Below are 15,187 nucleotides of genomic sequence, written 5' to 3'. Positions count from 1 at the left end.
ATTTCAGGCAAGTGCCAACAATCTCGGCCTCTAATTTAGTTTTCAATAACACTCTCAATCAAATGACTTATTGCATATTTGGTAATTTTTTATTTTATGTTTAGTGTGTTCTAAACATAATCTAGTATTTCGTGAAGGTGAAAAGACATTTGGTTAGTTCTTAAAACATAGTTAAAATTTGATAGTATCAAGAATATTTCTATAAGAACTGGGGAAATGGCTGGTTAAGAGCATATACTGCTCTTCCAGAGGACCTGTGCTTAGCTCCCAGCACCCACAGGGCAAGGCTCACACTGTCTGGAGCCTCCAGCCCTAGATTTGGTACCCTCATCTAGCCTCATGGCGCCTCACTCATGTGTGTAACCCCCTCACATAGACACACATGTTCACACATAATTTAAAAACAATAAAAATAAATCTAAAAAATTATTTTTATAATATTAAACATTTTCATTATAGAACTGGATTATGTGACATAAAAAAGTTTTAACTTGTTTTTCTAGTTGACAAATCCTTAATACATTATCAAGTATAACATGACATTGTGAAACATGACTTCATTCTAGAATCACTGTATCATAATGTCTGATTTATCTTAGCTCCTTCTCACTTTTGTGATGTTTTTAAAATCATTTCTACTGAATTTCAAAACATAACACATAATATAACATGTTGTTTTAATTATTGTTCCCACATTGTGTGCCACAACCCTCTTGTTTTATAATGTCAATGTTTAAGCAACACAGCCACCAAGGAATCTGTTATGTCGTCTTATAATTTATGCAGGCATCTGTCATGCATTTGGCCCCTCTATTTTTACCTTCATTTCTTTTTAATTCAACCCATACTTATGAAATTCTCCTTTAGTTATATAATTTACATGGCAAAAATACAACCTGAGAGTTTGCTTACGGAAACATGTATTTTATAATCCACAAAACTGACAATAGCTGTTCTCTAAATTACTTGACACACTTTGCGTGTAAAATATTTGAGTTATATTTTACAATTGTTACCCAAATAATTTTGTTGTGACTTTACAATCTTCTCCTAAGAAGTCATGGTACAATGTTGCCAACGTTTATATTGTGCACAAATGACTTCTGTGATGACACTGGACTCTGCTTTGATTTCTACAAAACATAGTGAATAGCCATCACATTCTATGGCTTCTTGAATAATTTTCTTGATGAAGAAGTCTTACCAACAGCTGGGCATGTGCATTTGGGGCTAATCGAGCATATCAGTACTTTTCTTGATATAGCCTCTGGCCATATGAGTAGTTATAAGATTTTCCTGCAAGATCCCAATGTGGAGTTTTTACATATTTGTTAATGTGCTGCCATTATTTCATGCTCTCTAAGAAATACGTAACAAACACTAACAGTTACATTCGTTGATGAGGTAGGTGTTGGGTGGGGCAATTCAAAGCTCTGGATCTCGGCCTGAAAAGTATCTAGCCAGTCAGCCCACCAGCTCTCCCACTCTCGCACCCTCGGCTGGCTTACCAGCAACCCCTGCAACCAGGGCCAGCTCTGCTGGGCAGGTGAGGTGCAGATGCCCAAGTGTTGCATCTGGTGTGGGACATGGCCAATTCTCCCACTCTCCTGACATTGGGGCCAGCTTTTCCCCCTGCTCTAGATGGCAAGGGGTGAGAGTTGGAAAAGGCATCTCTTTCTCTGCAGCAATGGTAGACAACTTGAGGGGCAAGCTCTCTCATGCTCACACCCTCAGAGCCAGCTCACGTGAACATTGCCATAAGGTCAGCTCTATTGTGTTGCCCAGGTGTAGGGCCTGCTCTCCTGAGTGCTGTAGGCAAGGGGCAGAAAAGGCTTTCCTGCTCTCATGACCCCATCAGGCAGCTCTCTCACCTGCCCACTGCAGGTGGTGAATGCAAAAAGTAGGGGAGGGGAATCTTTCCCTCACTGTCACCACCACCCAGTGCCAAACGTACGAAGCCAGATCTCCTACACTTTCTCCCTCAGGGCCAGCTCAGCTACAACTCCCACATCCACGGCCAGCTCTGCTATGCTGCACAGGTGAGGTGCAGGGCCTGCTCTCCTGAGTGCTGCAGCAGGTGAGGGGCAAGGACAGCTCTCCCGCCCTGACGATCTCGGGGCTAGCCCTCCTGCCCGCCATGGGTGGCAAGGGGTGAAGGTGAGGCATCTCTCCCTTGCCTTTGTCACCACACTGAAGATACGTGATGAGGCCAGTTCTCCCGTGCTCACACACTCAAGGCTGACTCACCCACACCCCCATCACCAGGGTCATCGCCAGGCAAGGTGCAAGGCTCCCTGGTGCCTGGGTCATCTAAGGCTCACTTTTTCAAAGGGAGTATTAGGCTACTAATCTTTCAGAACAGGTCAGAGCACTGAGCATAGAGATAGGCTCTCCCCTCTCTGCCACCTACTGGTGCACATGGGACACAGCAGCCACACCTGCACTGCTTCTAGGGGAGGTGTCTCTGACCTTTTTCTTCCCCAGCGACCATAAACAAACCACGTCCACCACATGTTTCCACCATGATACCTTCCTCTAACACAAGCTCAAAAGCAACAGGCAACTGACCCTGGACTGAAACCTCACAAACTAGGAGTCAAAATAAACCTATCTTACTTTTCAAGTGTATTTTCTCAGGTACTTTCTCTCAGCAGTAGAAAGGCAACTAATACAGATCACTTCTGAAATATTTCTACATGGATTTCTTCTGGAACACTGTATTTTCTTAGTAGAATTGTCTGATAATCAACAGTAGCATCGGATCCTTTTGTTTAACATTCAAATGAAATGCCTATGAACTTGAATCAATAACTGGCTAGGGATTTTCCCCTTTATTCTCTTCTTTTGTCTTGATATAGTAGGGTGAAGATACACGTATGCTACAGCACATGTGGAGGTCAGAGGACAACTTTCAGGAGCCAGTGCTCCTGTACCACCAGGAATCAAAGTCAGATCATCAGGATTGACAGCAGACACCTTTCCTGATGAGCCAGCTCCCTGGCGGCTCAAGTTGCTCTTGAAATGTTTCTTATAAGGTGACATTAAGGTGGGAGGTAAATTTCCAACCTGCTTCATTAAATTGCAAATCTATGCTACATTCAGCTAAGAAATATTGCTATGAAAACCTTTCCTCTCAGGTTCTGTCATTCCACATAGTTCCCCAGAAAATGTACTTAACCAGCCAATGTTTTTCTTTTTATTTCTAACAGTCTCCCAATGTTTCTTTTTCTGTAACTGATGATTCACTCAAATTTGCTGCTCAACATATGGAAGGACATAGATCTTTTTTTTTTAATTTTATAAATTTTAAAATAATATCACATTTCCAAATTAGAAGTGGATTTTGTAACAGCATCCCCATAGTAACAAACAACGAAGCCAAATGCTATAATAAAATTAACAAATTGTTACATGGTAATCTCTAATTTATATCTATGCAAAACATACTTTCTGAATTATTAATGGAAATTGAATCATTGCATACTAACTTGTGTCACAATGTAAGACTCTGACAACAAATGGTAACTTGGCAGTGCCATTGTAGCCCAGAAAACAAGAACCAGATGGTATGAACTGTGACGTAGAACAGATAGTTGAGCCTGTGGAAAGGCAGTGGAAGAATTGTTTTTTAAGATACTTACCAAGATAAGTAAGGCTTTCCATGTCTGGAGAGCCAGATTACTGGATCCATATATTCCAGACTTCTCAGGAGATGGCGCATATCCCCCCTTCACAGGTAGGACAGAATGAGGCTTTTCTGTCATAATGAAATACTCTCATCTGTTGGGAATTGGTCACACTGTGTTGGAGTTTGGTAGAGCCAAACTCTTTATTGTAACGAGCCAGAAAATTGACATAACAAAGATGCAGATCATCTATTTTTGGCATTAACAAGAATAAAATGAGTTTAAAGATCCAACATGTCAACAAGAATGGCTATATTTGAAGGTCCTTTTTCCTTCCTGCCTTTTATTATTTTTATTTGACTGATCTGTCATTGCTGCCCATGTATGGAATAAAATTCAAAACTGAGTCTTCTTTCTCGAGGTCTAAACATCTGACCTTTTAAGCATTTCTAAATGTTAACATCTTCTAGTTTTCACTGGCTCACCGTTGTACATACGGTACATACTCCTGTGCGGTACCATGTTGTAACTCAGCCCGTGAGCACAATGTGTAAGGACTAAATAAATGCCAGTAATCAGTTTGCCCATACCTTCAAATGTTTAACATTTCTTTGTGTTTAAAACCTTGAATTATTCTTGTTACTTAGAAAGAAGAATATGATCAAGTTGTGAGCTACAGTAGCCCTTTCTGCTTCTCCCTTTGTTTTTATTTAATCTCAAGTCTCTGCTTTCGCCTTCCCCGCCTCCTTCCTTGTCTCACTCATGTACTGTTTCTGCGTGTATCCTAAATGGTTTTGAACTTTATAGCACATTCTACATTAGTGTTTCCACATCCTGGCTTGGGACTTTAGTGATGAATTAATGGATTTAGTAAGCTTTAAGTATGTTTCTCTATCTTGCACAGTTTGGCAATATGATTATGACAAATTTGTTTTTCCTCTCTAGGTGGGAGTGGGGCTTGAATCCCCAAGCATAAGCTACTCAGAGCTGGGGACGTGGCTCATGGCAGCACCCTCACCTAGCAAGTGTAAGCCTCCTGGTTTGGTCCTCGGTACCAAAAATAGCATCCATCACTCGGAAAGCAAAGGCAGGAGGTGTGGAGACCGGAACCAATCATGATGAGTACGTCTGTGCCCAGATGGCTGTTTGTGCCTGTCCTTGTTCATTTTGGTTACTGTGATCAGATACTTGGACAAAAAGCAACTTAGGAAAGAAGGGGTTTGTCAGGCGGCGCTCTATGATAGCAACGATACCCAAAAGGCCAACTCCAGCCAAACGTGAGCAGGGGTTTGGTACTGGCCGAGTGCCCTCTACTCATACAGCCCAGCCTACAGAATGACGATGCTCACATTCAGGGTGGGCCTCCCCAGGTGAGGAAACACCCAAGATGATCCCCTCCAACCTGTTTTAGGTAAATCCTCAGTAAGACTCTCTTTCCATGTTTCCAGCTGGTGTCAAGTTGACAGAACTAACCAACATAGCGCTAGGTTGGCAGGCGTCACTCCCCCTGTTAGGGCCCTACCAGCACAAAGAAAGGGGCAGCTCCTTGTGCCGGTGGTCCGTTCATCTCCTCCTAACTGTGGACACTGCAGCCCCTGATTCTCAGACTTTCAGACGTCAGGTCTCACGTGTTCCCGCCTCTCCCTTGCTGAGAACTTTGGACATCATCAGCTCTTTGGTCCTCCAACAGTCAATTCAGACTGGATTACTCCCAAATTGTCAAATTCCCTGATTTCCATACAGGTTTCCTCATATGTCTGACGAGGGGTCTGTGCGTGTATGATCTCAAGGACACAGAACCGACACAATGTCTGCGTATGCCTGTTGGGAAAATCTAAGTTGCCAATAGAGGCCCCTGAGCTAGAGTGAGTAACTTTTCTGAGGTCACAGAGGTAACAAGACCTACACAATTGCCACTGTCCACACTGTCTCCCCACAGGGAAGCTACCAAGTGTTCCCATGGGGCACGCCCATCACAGTGTGCCATTAAACCTCAGAAAGCCAAGCTCACGGAAGCAGCGATACTGAGGGAGGAACAACTCTATTTTGCCTTGCTTTGTTTTTTGTTGGTAGTGGTGGTGGTGGTGTGGGTTTTTTTTTTTTTTTTTTCAACTTTGCCCTTTATACCAGAGTTGCCTAAGAAGTCACATAGAATCCTTGAAATTTAAAATTCAGACAGAATGGGGGAAAAAGCCACCTGATATAAATCATTGTCCCTTAAAAGAAATATTTCCTGATGAAGAAGTTAAAGAATTACATGGACAAGCAAAAAGCATTAGAAAGCTGCTCGGTGCTGAAGACACAGGCTTGCCTGGAAGGCAGGAAACCCTGGCTTTGACCGCCAGCGTCACAGAGACCGGAAGTGAAACAGACACCTAGCATCCCGGCACTGGAGAGGTAGAGGCAGGAGAACCAAAAGTTCGGGGGGCTGAGGGGTTATCAGTGGGTAAAGTGCTTGCCTCAGGAATATAAGAAGCTGAATTTGAATCCCAAGGACCCGCATAAAGCTGGGTGCTTCAGGGCATGCCTATAACCTCAGCACTCCTACAACAACGGGATGTGAAAATAGGATAAGCCCTGGAGACGCACAAGTCAACCAGCGTCGCACAGACAGCGGCTCACAAAGAAGAGACCCTGTCCCAAACAAAATGGAAAGCATGGCTTAACACCCAAGGTTGACCTCTGACCTCCGCACGCACAACGGGGCAGTGCATGGCCATTCATTCCCTCACACACATACAGGTTTAAGGTTACCCTCAGCGATACAGTAACTTCGGAAGCCATCCTGGGCTGCTTCAAAAAAAATAGCAATGAAACATTTGGCTTTGTTGCTTCAAAGTGGGAAACGCGTCCTTTCTGTAAACTCTGGAGACTCACTGACTAGTCTTCATGAAAGGAAAGAGGTGACTATGCAACTTTAAGGCAAAGAGAGGGACTTTGCATCATAGTCCAGTCCCTGGATGTACCCTAAGATTTAGAGGCAAAGGATTCTATATGAAAATGAGCAGGGCGTGGTGGCGCACGCCTTTAATCCCAGCACTCGGGAGGCAGAGGCAGGCGGATCGCTGTGAGTTCGAGGCCAGCCTGGTCTACAAAGTGAGTCCAGGATGGCCAAGGCTACACAGAGAAACCCTGTCTCGAAAAACCAAAAAGAAAAAAGAAAAGAAAATGAGGCATGTGCTGTGTGTCTTCATCTTCCACAGGCGTACAATACTATCTGACTACAGCGTTCACAGCAGACAGGGTTTGCCTCCTCTTCCATGCATCTCCCGTGCGGAGCCTGCTCCCTGGGCATGCCCGCACTGGAAATGCTTGGGCTGTGGTCCATGTTTCACTGCCTCAAAGGTTTAATGGCAACTCCATCACAGGAACATGAATCACACACAATGAAGCTTCAGATTCCCCGACGTTCTTGAGCAAGATGCGCTAAGCCTTATGTTGGGCTTGGCCCCCGTTGACTTTGTCGAAGGGAGCACTCAGAGTTCAGGCGTGTTGGAGGGCAGCCACCTTCCAGCCCCAGCATTTGTTGATGGTGATAGGTTAAGGCTCAAATTAATTCTATTCTTGTTTCTGTTACTGAACCCCAATATTGTCTACCGGAAGCATGAATAATTTGGGGATCAACTCAGTGACAGGAGTTGATTAACTAACTTAATCAAGTGGATAAAGCATCAATTACACAGAGTACTTAACTCCCCAGCCACTTGTGTTTATATTGCATTGACAACCACCAAGTACACCGTGTGTCCTAAATAAAAGCAAGCGTCATCTCAAAGCCCCAGCGCTCAGCCCCAGACTCAGCCACACCCTCCAACCTCGGCGCCTCAGACTTCTTTAGTTCCTCCCTGCGTCCCTGCGGTCACTCCAACTTTGTCTCTTGTCTGCAGATGAACCAAGCTTGGGCTTTGTACTCCAGAATGCCTCCTCCTAGGACACTCTGTGCCCAGGTAGATGCAACGTGGGCCTCAGCTTGCCGTTTACACATTAATCCGTGCCCCTTTCTTGGGGACCCATTCCCAGACCCAGTCCCACAATCCTTAGGGGCTCTCTCCTCCTTGACTACCCAGCAGTTTTAGTTTGTTTGTTTGTTTGTTTGTTTGTTTGTTTTCATATAAGTTTTATTATCTGCATTCATTTGCTTGGTTTTCTTGTTCTCCCTGTTTGTGCACTGTAACAGAGGGCACCATGCCATAACTTTCACCAACATGTCTCCGGGGAACGGAATGTCAAGGGGCACATCTGTCACCCCAGCACTCACGGCTCTGAGATAGGCAGATCACAAGGTCCAAACAATATATGAGAGACTGCAGAGAGGGCTCAGTGCTTAAGAGGGCTTGCTGACACTGCAGAGGACCTGAGTTCAGTTTCCAGCACACATGGTGCATGGCTCACAACTACCTGTAACCCAAGCTCCAGGGTCTCTCATGGCCTGTGCTCACCTCCTGGGGTACCTGCACCCACATGCACATGTCCGTGCATAGACAGACATGAATACACATGATTTAAAGATTAAAAATTAAATGAAAAAAAATGTTATATTGGTGAATGAACAAAATGAATAGATACAAGAATTTATAAAGTCTATAGCAAAGAAACTCATGCCAAAAAGCCAAAGCCAGCCAGGTGTTAGGGTGCATCGCTGTCCTCTCCAGCCAGCTGTTAGGGCGCATCCACAGTCCTCTCCAGCACAGGTGTTAGGGCGCATCCACAGTCCTCTCCAGCACAGGTGTTAGGGTGCGTCGCTGTCCTCTCCAGCCAGCTGTTAGGGTGCATCTGCAGTCCTCTCCAGCACAGCTGTTAGGGCGCATCCACAGTCCTCTCCAGCACAGGTGTTAGGGCGCATCCACAGTCCTTTCCAGCACAGGTGTTAGGGTGCATCCGCAGTCCTCTCCAGCACAGGTGTTAGGGTGCATCCGCAGTCATCTCCAACCAGCTGTTAGGGTGCATCCGCAGTTCTCTCCAGCCAGGTGTTAGGATGCGGGTGCATCCGCAGTCCTCTCCAGCCAGGTGTTAGGGTGCGGGTGCATCCGCAGTCCTCTCCAGCCAGGTGTTAGGGTGCGGGTGCATCCGCAGTCCTCTCCAGCACAGGTGTTAGGGTGCATCCGCAGTCATCTCCAGCCAGCTGTTAGGGCGCATCCACAGTCCTCTCCAGCACAGGTGTTAGGGCGCATCCACAGTCCTCTCCAGCACAGGTGTTAGGGCGCATCCACAGTCCTCTCCAGCACAGGTGCTAGGGCGCATCCACAGTCCTCTCCAGCACAGGTGTTAGGGTGCGTCGCTGTCCTCTCCAGCCAGCTGTTAGGGAGCATCCACAGTCCTCTCCAGCACAGGTGTTAGGGCGCATCCACAGTCCTCTCCAGCACAGGTGTTAGGGTGCGTCGCTGTCCTCTCCAGCCAGCTGTTAGGGTGCATCTGCAGTCTTCTCCAGCACAGGTGTTAGGGTGTATCCACAGTCCTCTCCAGCACAGCTGTTAGGGCACATCCACAGTCCTCTCCAGCACAGGTGTTAGGGCGCATCCACAGTCCTCTCCAGCACAGGTGTTAGGGTGCATCCACAGTCCTCTCCAGCACAGGTGTTAGGGTACATCCACAGTCCCCTCCAGCACAGGTGTTAGGGTGCATCCACAGTCCTCTCCAGCACAGGTGAATACTGCAGGATCAAGGAAATGTGTACTTCTTCCTCCATAAATGAAGGGCTTCCCCAAAAGTGAGCACTGCACTCCAATGTATACAACTCGTTTTCTTCAGTTCTGCCTTCTCTTGACATGCCCCTGCCCCAAAGCTAAAGGTAAGATAACCACATGAGAGCTACAGCGCAGAAGACACATCCCAAGTTCCTTCTGTATAAACAAAGATGACAGTGCAATATAATGACTGCTGGAAAATGAACCAGAAACATGTCGCTTTTACCTGCTGAAAAACCACTCAGTTTATTCATTTATGGAGACAAAATATTTTTGTTTTATTAAACACCACTAAGTCATAGGATGTTTACTAAAATATTGGGAGGGAAACAGGTGTACCATTGTGACAGGCTAAACATTTTCAATGCAGCTAAAAGAACCCTTCAGGGCCGGGCATAGTGGTACACACCTTTAATCCCAGCACTCAGGAAGCAAGCAGATCTCTGTAAGTTCAAGGCCAGCCTGGTCTATACAATGAATTCCAGATTAGCCAAGACCATGTAGAGAGACCCTGTCTCAAAAAACTAATGAACAAAAAAATAATAATATAAGCAGTCAAGTCCATTTAATATCTGAGCTATTCACATAGTGATGGATAAGCTATTCTGGACCTTATGTTTGCAGGGCATTTAAAAAATAATAATGAAAGGAAAACTATGTTTTTTCCAAACATGTTTCCTCATTTTTAAAGATGAATTTCACTGGGAACACAGGATTAGAATGCTTGATCCTTATATCGAAAAGGAGATGGGAGCAGCCAGGACTGTCCAAAGCACAGACAGGCTGTGGTCAGAGGTGCTGGCTCATTTGGGCTCAGCTGTCTGTGAACAGTCCCATCCAATCCTCTGTGGGAAGTTGTAAGTACTTCTCTGAACACAGCGTGGGCAAAATTGAAGCAGACAGCGCAGAATTCTAATTATTCCAAATGAAAGAATCAAAATATTAGCAACTCACCACACATTGTTCTCTCCTCCTTCTAGAGTCCTACACTGGATGTTTTCCACTCATTAATTCACTTGTTCAGACAACAAAAATTTTTAGCACTGTGCTAAACCACAAAGAATTCTTCAAATTAGTGTTATGTCTAAGGGAAGGCCCAGTTGCTGGATTTCGAATTATCTTTTTAAAAAAAACTGGACAAAGTCAACAGTTGCGTTTCTTGACAGTGTAAGAGTTTGTTCAATGAGGAGAGAGTGTTAAATGTCATTCTTCAGAGAACAATCTAGAAAAATATTTTTCTCTTTTGTTCTGTTTTACTTTAATATTGTTAGATACTGCACACAAAAAGAAAAGTGGGTGCAACTAAAAAAAAAAGGAAAAGTAAACCTCATTTAAAAAAAAAAGGAAGCTTTGGCTGACTCTTAGAAAGTGAATATCTTTTTACATATAGTTTTTAAAAATCCAAGTGCTGTTAATGATAGATAGGATATGAGGGACAGTGTGAGACTCCATCACGCACCAAGGAAAGAAGAAGCCTGTAACCGGGCAGAAGAGAAGTAGGTGGAGCTTAGGTTCCCAGGCTTGGGGTGAGATGGGGACCATGAGGTAAGAGAGATGAGAGGGGAGAGAAGCAGTCACCATGGGGCAATGTGGACCATGAGCACATGGCCATGAGCCCTGGCCTGATGGAACAGGAGCAGCCCAGGCAGGAGCAATGACAGCAAGTATCCGGGGGCGTGCAGCAGGAAAATAGCAAAACAGCTTAGAGGCTTGATACCTGCCCAGCTATGGTGCCTTAAAGCTTGTATACGTCTAAAAGATCTCTGTGTCTTTTATTTGGAAAGCAAATGATCCAAAGTGGAATTGAAAACACAAATAGTTATTTAGGACAAAGTGGGGCATAGTGAACCTCCTGAAAAATAACTTTTGCTTTAATCTGGCTTCTTTCGCTTGGAATAATGAGTTAAAACTTCATCCATGTTAAAGTACAATTCAGTACTTAGTTGTGCGGTTAAAAAAAAAGTTACACTGTATACTCACAGTATCATGCATCATTGCATCCATGACAGACATTTGTGTTGTTATTTTTATTAAGAAGGTATTTTTTAATTAATTAAATATTTTATATATACATTAATATTATTACACATATATACAAAAGACTACCTATAGCAAGAAGAACCATGATACAATCAGGAATTATATAAGTGCTACATTCTCAGTGTTTTGGCTATTTGTTACTTTTTGGCTACCCTGAGTTGCGCTTCTGTGAACACTGATGTGTTTGTGTCCCTACAGTTCAGGTTGTACAGCCATTGCCTCTAAGATGAAACAATCCATTCTAGAGGAACACTCATGAAACTCCGGAAGTAAGCAAGTTGTCTTGCTCTGGAAATCTAAAACCTCCAAGAGTCAAAAGACTTTTCAGGAGGATTAGAGGCGCAGTCGCATCCTGCTGAGGGAGGAGCCTCTGGCTAGTGTAGGGGCTGGAGGAGGTTCCCTGGCCCTTGGAGCTCCAGGCCTGCAGCTGTGTGAGCTGCCACCCATGGTGGGGTGGGCTGTCTGATGATGCGATTGCCTGCGTCATCCCTGTCCCTCACCCATACTCCTATAAATAACCCCAATACACTCAGTGGTCGCCAAATTGTAGTTCAGTGTAACCATTACTTTGGTTGTGGTCAGTTCCCTAATGGGAGTAAATAGATGTCTGTGTCCCACCTAGCGAAGAAGAGTCTCACAGCACACTTCCTGGGATGGAGCTCTTGGGTCAGATGGGAATCACTCATTCAACTTTTCAATTCCCCATCTGAGTCGCCATTTTGATCATCCTATTGAGTGTGAACTGGATTTCCCTGTGGGTTTGCTGTTGCTTTTACAGAAAACTGGAACATAAATGGATCTATCAACTAACTTCCTTAACAAATTTTAATGGTCACTTAGAAAGGAGTCCTCACCTCACCTTCACCCCCACCCCCCTAAACTCCCAACTACTACCCCTCCCATCCTCCCATCCTCCCATCCCTCCTACCCCCACCACACTCCTATAGCACATGCTATTTTGTAGCCACAATGAAATTAATAATAGTAATAGCACTGCTTACCTTATGCATAGTAATATTTTTAATTTTTAATAATTATGGAGTTCTCACAACCCTATACGGAAGGTGTTATAATTAACTCTTCTTTGCAAATGAAGATCCTTTAAGATCCTAAGTAGGGGAGGGGGCTACAGGATGGTTAAGAGCACCAGCTGCTCTTTCAGAGGAACCAGGTTCAATTCCCAGCACCTACCTGGTGGTTTACAACACTCTGTATCTCCAGTCTCAACAGATTTCCTTCTCTGGCCTCAGTGAACACTGCATTCACAGGGTGCACAGACAATATGTGAAGGCAAAACACCTGTGCTCATAATTCTTTTTATTTAAGAGAGAGTGAGAGTCTGGGAAGATGGCTCATTGAGTAAAGCATTTGCCAAGCAAGCGTGAAGACCTAAGTTCAATGCCCATAACTCAAATAAGCCAGAGGCCATAGCGTATGTTCAAAAACCCCCAGTCCTCCAGTGGTGAGATGGGAGGCAGAGACAGAGAAATCCCAGAAGCTCATGTGCCACTTAGCCTGGCATGTACAGCAGCGAACAGGAGACCTGCCTCACACAAGGTGAAACTCAGGGACTGCATCCAAGGTTGTCCTCTGACCTCCATGTAGGTCCACAACACAGCACATATACTCACACACATGATCACACACACACACACACACACACACACAAACCCTATAGATACAAAGCACAATGGATTTTTTTTAATGACCTTAAATGTATAGCCAGTAAATACTGAAACCTGAATTAAAATCTGGACAGGTGGCTTTGAGTTCATTTTTGTTTGTTTTTGTTATTTTGTTTGTTTTTGTTATTCAGTTCCCAACATGGCTGAAACCTGATGGCCTAAGAAATATAAGTTGACTAATGTAACTTAATTATAACACATAAGTTTGAATTTAGGCACCAGCACTGTATTTGAAATATACATAGGTGACTTTGAGCTATCAATAACTGCCTTGTCCTCAGGCCACCTGTAGGGGCGCCATTCTGCCTACACTGTCTTGTAAAGTGCAGTTCTGACCCCTCTGTGAACTTCTCCACCTCAGCAGAGACTAAATTTGACCATAATGGCAAGAAATATATAGCTTTCCTCTTAGGACACTATCCATTTCCTAGATGGATGTAGCTATATGTTTGGAGTCTGGCTTATTTGGAGAAAAAGTACCCAACAGCCCTAATCAGCCTGGCTTGGCTCTCTGCTAGTAAGATGCTCCCTTCCATTAACTTTGCAGTGTACTTAAAGGTTTCAGATAAAAGCAACATTCCTTTCTGTGCCCCCATCCCACGATCCACAGCAATCAGTCTGCAGCCAGTCAAGAAAGACCAGTAACCTTAAAAAAAATTTTTTTCAAAGAAAATTACCTAATAATAATAATAATAATAATAATAATAATAAATAATAATGATAATAATAGCAATGAACAACTACAAAAGATATGAGCAAGAAATATCACAGAATGACCAAATAATGATCCAGAAAGTTATATAATGTCCTTGAATCTCCCCCGAGGGTTCCGAGAGTTCTGCAGCCTTTGCCTTCTTCATGCTTGTCATTCCTGGTCAGCTGAGCAGGGCGCAGATGGCTCTTGGTGTGTGGCCATCCTGCCCAACAACAGATCTGAGGCCAACCTCCACTTAAACGTCTCTGGGGAGCAGGGTGCTGTGCACCAGGCTTTGCAGAACCAGGGGATAGCGGGGGAAGAGCCGCCACTCTGAACGCCAGGAAACCAAGGGTTAGCTTTCAACTTCCTTTCTTACCAGCAACCCCGGGAAAGGTATAGAGTGCTGTGTGCCTTCCTTTGCGTATCTCCTAAAGCTTGTGGTGAATGCTGCTGTGCACACAGCCTGCTGGGTGCTTGGCACAGAGCCTAGAAGAGGCTAATTGCACTGTGGCCACTAGCTATCAAAGGGCATCAACCATCGTAATCACCACTCCATTACCTCACATTCCCTTCTTAGGTAGGGTTACAAAAGGCCCAAAATGGAAAAAAGCAGCTCAAGTATCTAAATTTTTTTTTCTCTTCCCAGGTTAGCCTCAAGAGATAATTTGCAGGTAGGTCATGACTTTCACCTAAAAGTGTCCCCCGAGTCCAGAAAGCATACAAGCTGACACCATGACCCAAGCCTTGCTCCAGTTACCCTAAGCTCCCTTTCACTCTCTCAAAGTCAATCCTGTGAATGTGTTAGTCAGTTCCAAATGGACACTTGGCCCACAGTTGCTGCTACAGTAATGGGTGTCACTACTAGCCAACCACAGGTCAAAGGAGGGCAGTCCTAAAACGAACCCCTCTAACTGGTGCCGACAGTTGAGTGGATGGAAACGGATCTTCTGCATGTCCCACCATCAACGGGTCAGTTGGAAGTGTTGGCCTATTTTAAGAACAAAATCAAAACTGGCCTTTTATGGCCATTCAAAAGCAAGCGGATAGTATCTGCAACTAGTTACTTCTTTGTCATTATGGGATTGCTGCTCCCCAAAGCAGGTGGCCTGAAGCGGACTATGCCAGCTGCTTCCTGGGCCATCCACAGTCGTATGTCCACTCTCTGCGCACACCCCCCCCCCCCCCCCCGCAAAAAAAGAAGAAGAATCCAACAGGCACTAAACAGAAACAGGCCCACGCAGGAAAAAAACCATGTCTGTGATGCACACAGCTCAGCCCACGGATATTTCAACTGTTTCCTCTCCGTGCCTGTTCAGTGAAATGGATGGTTCTTAGCTCTTGGCTTGCTTGACCTTCTGAATAGTTTCTGAAGCAATGCGTGGCTGTTCTCACGGCTTGATGGAAATGGCCCTTCCGCTCCTCTTGTCATCACTCGAGCTTCTTCTCACCCTCCTA

The 15,187-nt window shown here is 44.7% G+C and overlaps 1 non-coding gene across 1 annotated transcript; it reads right to left on the bottom strand.

Moving 5' to 3' along the window:
- Positions 1-2,333: 2,333 nt before the first annotated feature.
- Positions 2,334-2,460, bottom strand: LOC127209727 (small nucleolar RNA SNORA17). The gene has a single exon (XR_007833238.1). It is a non-coding gene; the product is annotated as a small nucleolar RNA SNORA17 (small nucleolar RNA).
- Positions 2,461-15,187: the final 12,727 nt, after the last annotated feature.

Source organism: Acomys russatus, chromosome 26 (genome assembly GCF_903995435.1).
Source record: "Acomys russatus chromosome 26, mAcoRus1.1, whole genome shotgun sequence".
Classification (NCBI taxonomy): Eukaryota; Metazoa; Chordata; class Mammalia; order Rodentia; family Muridae; genus Acomys; species Acomys russatus.
The sequence above is the reverse complement of the archived record's forward strand: the minus strand, read 5'-3'. Positions and strand labels throughout refer to the sequence as shown.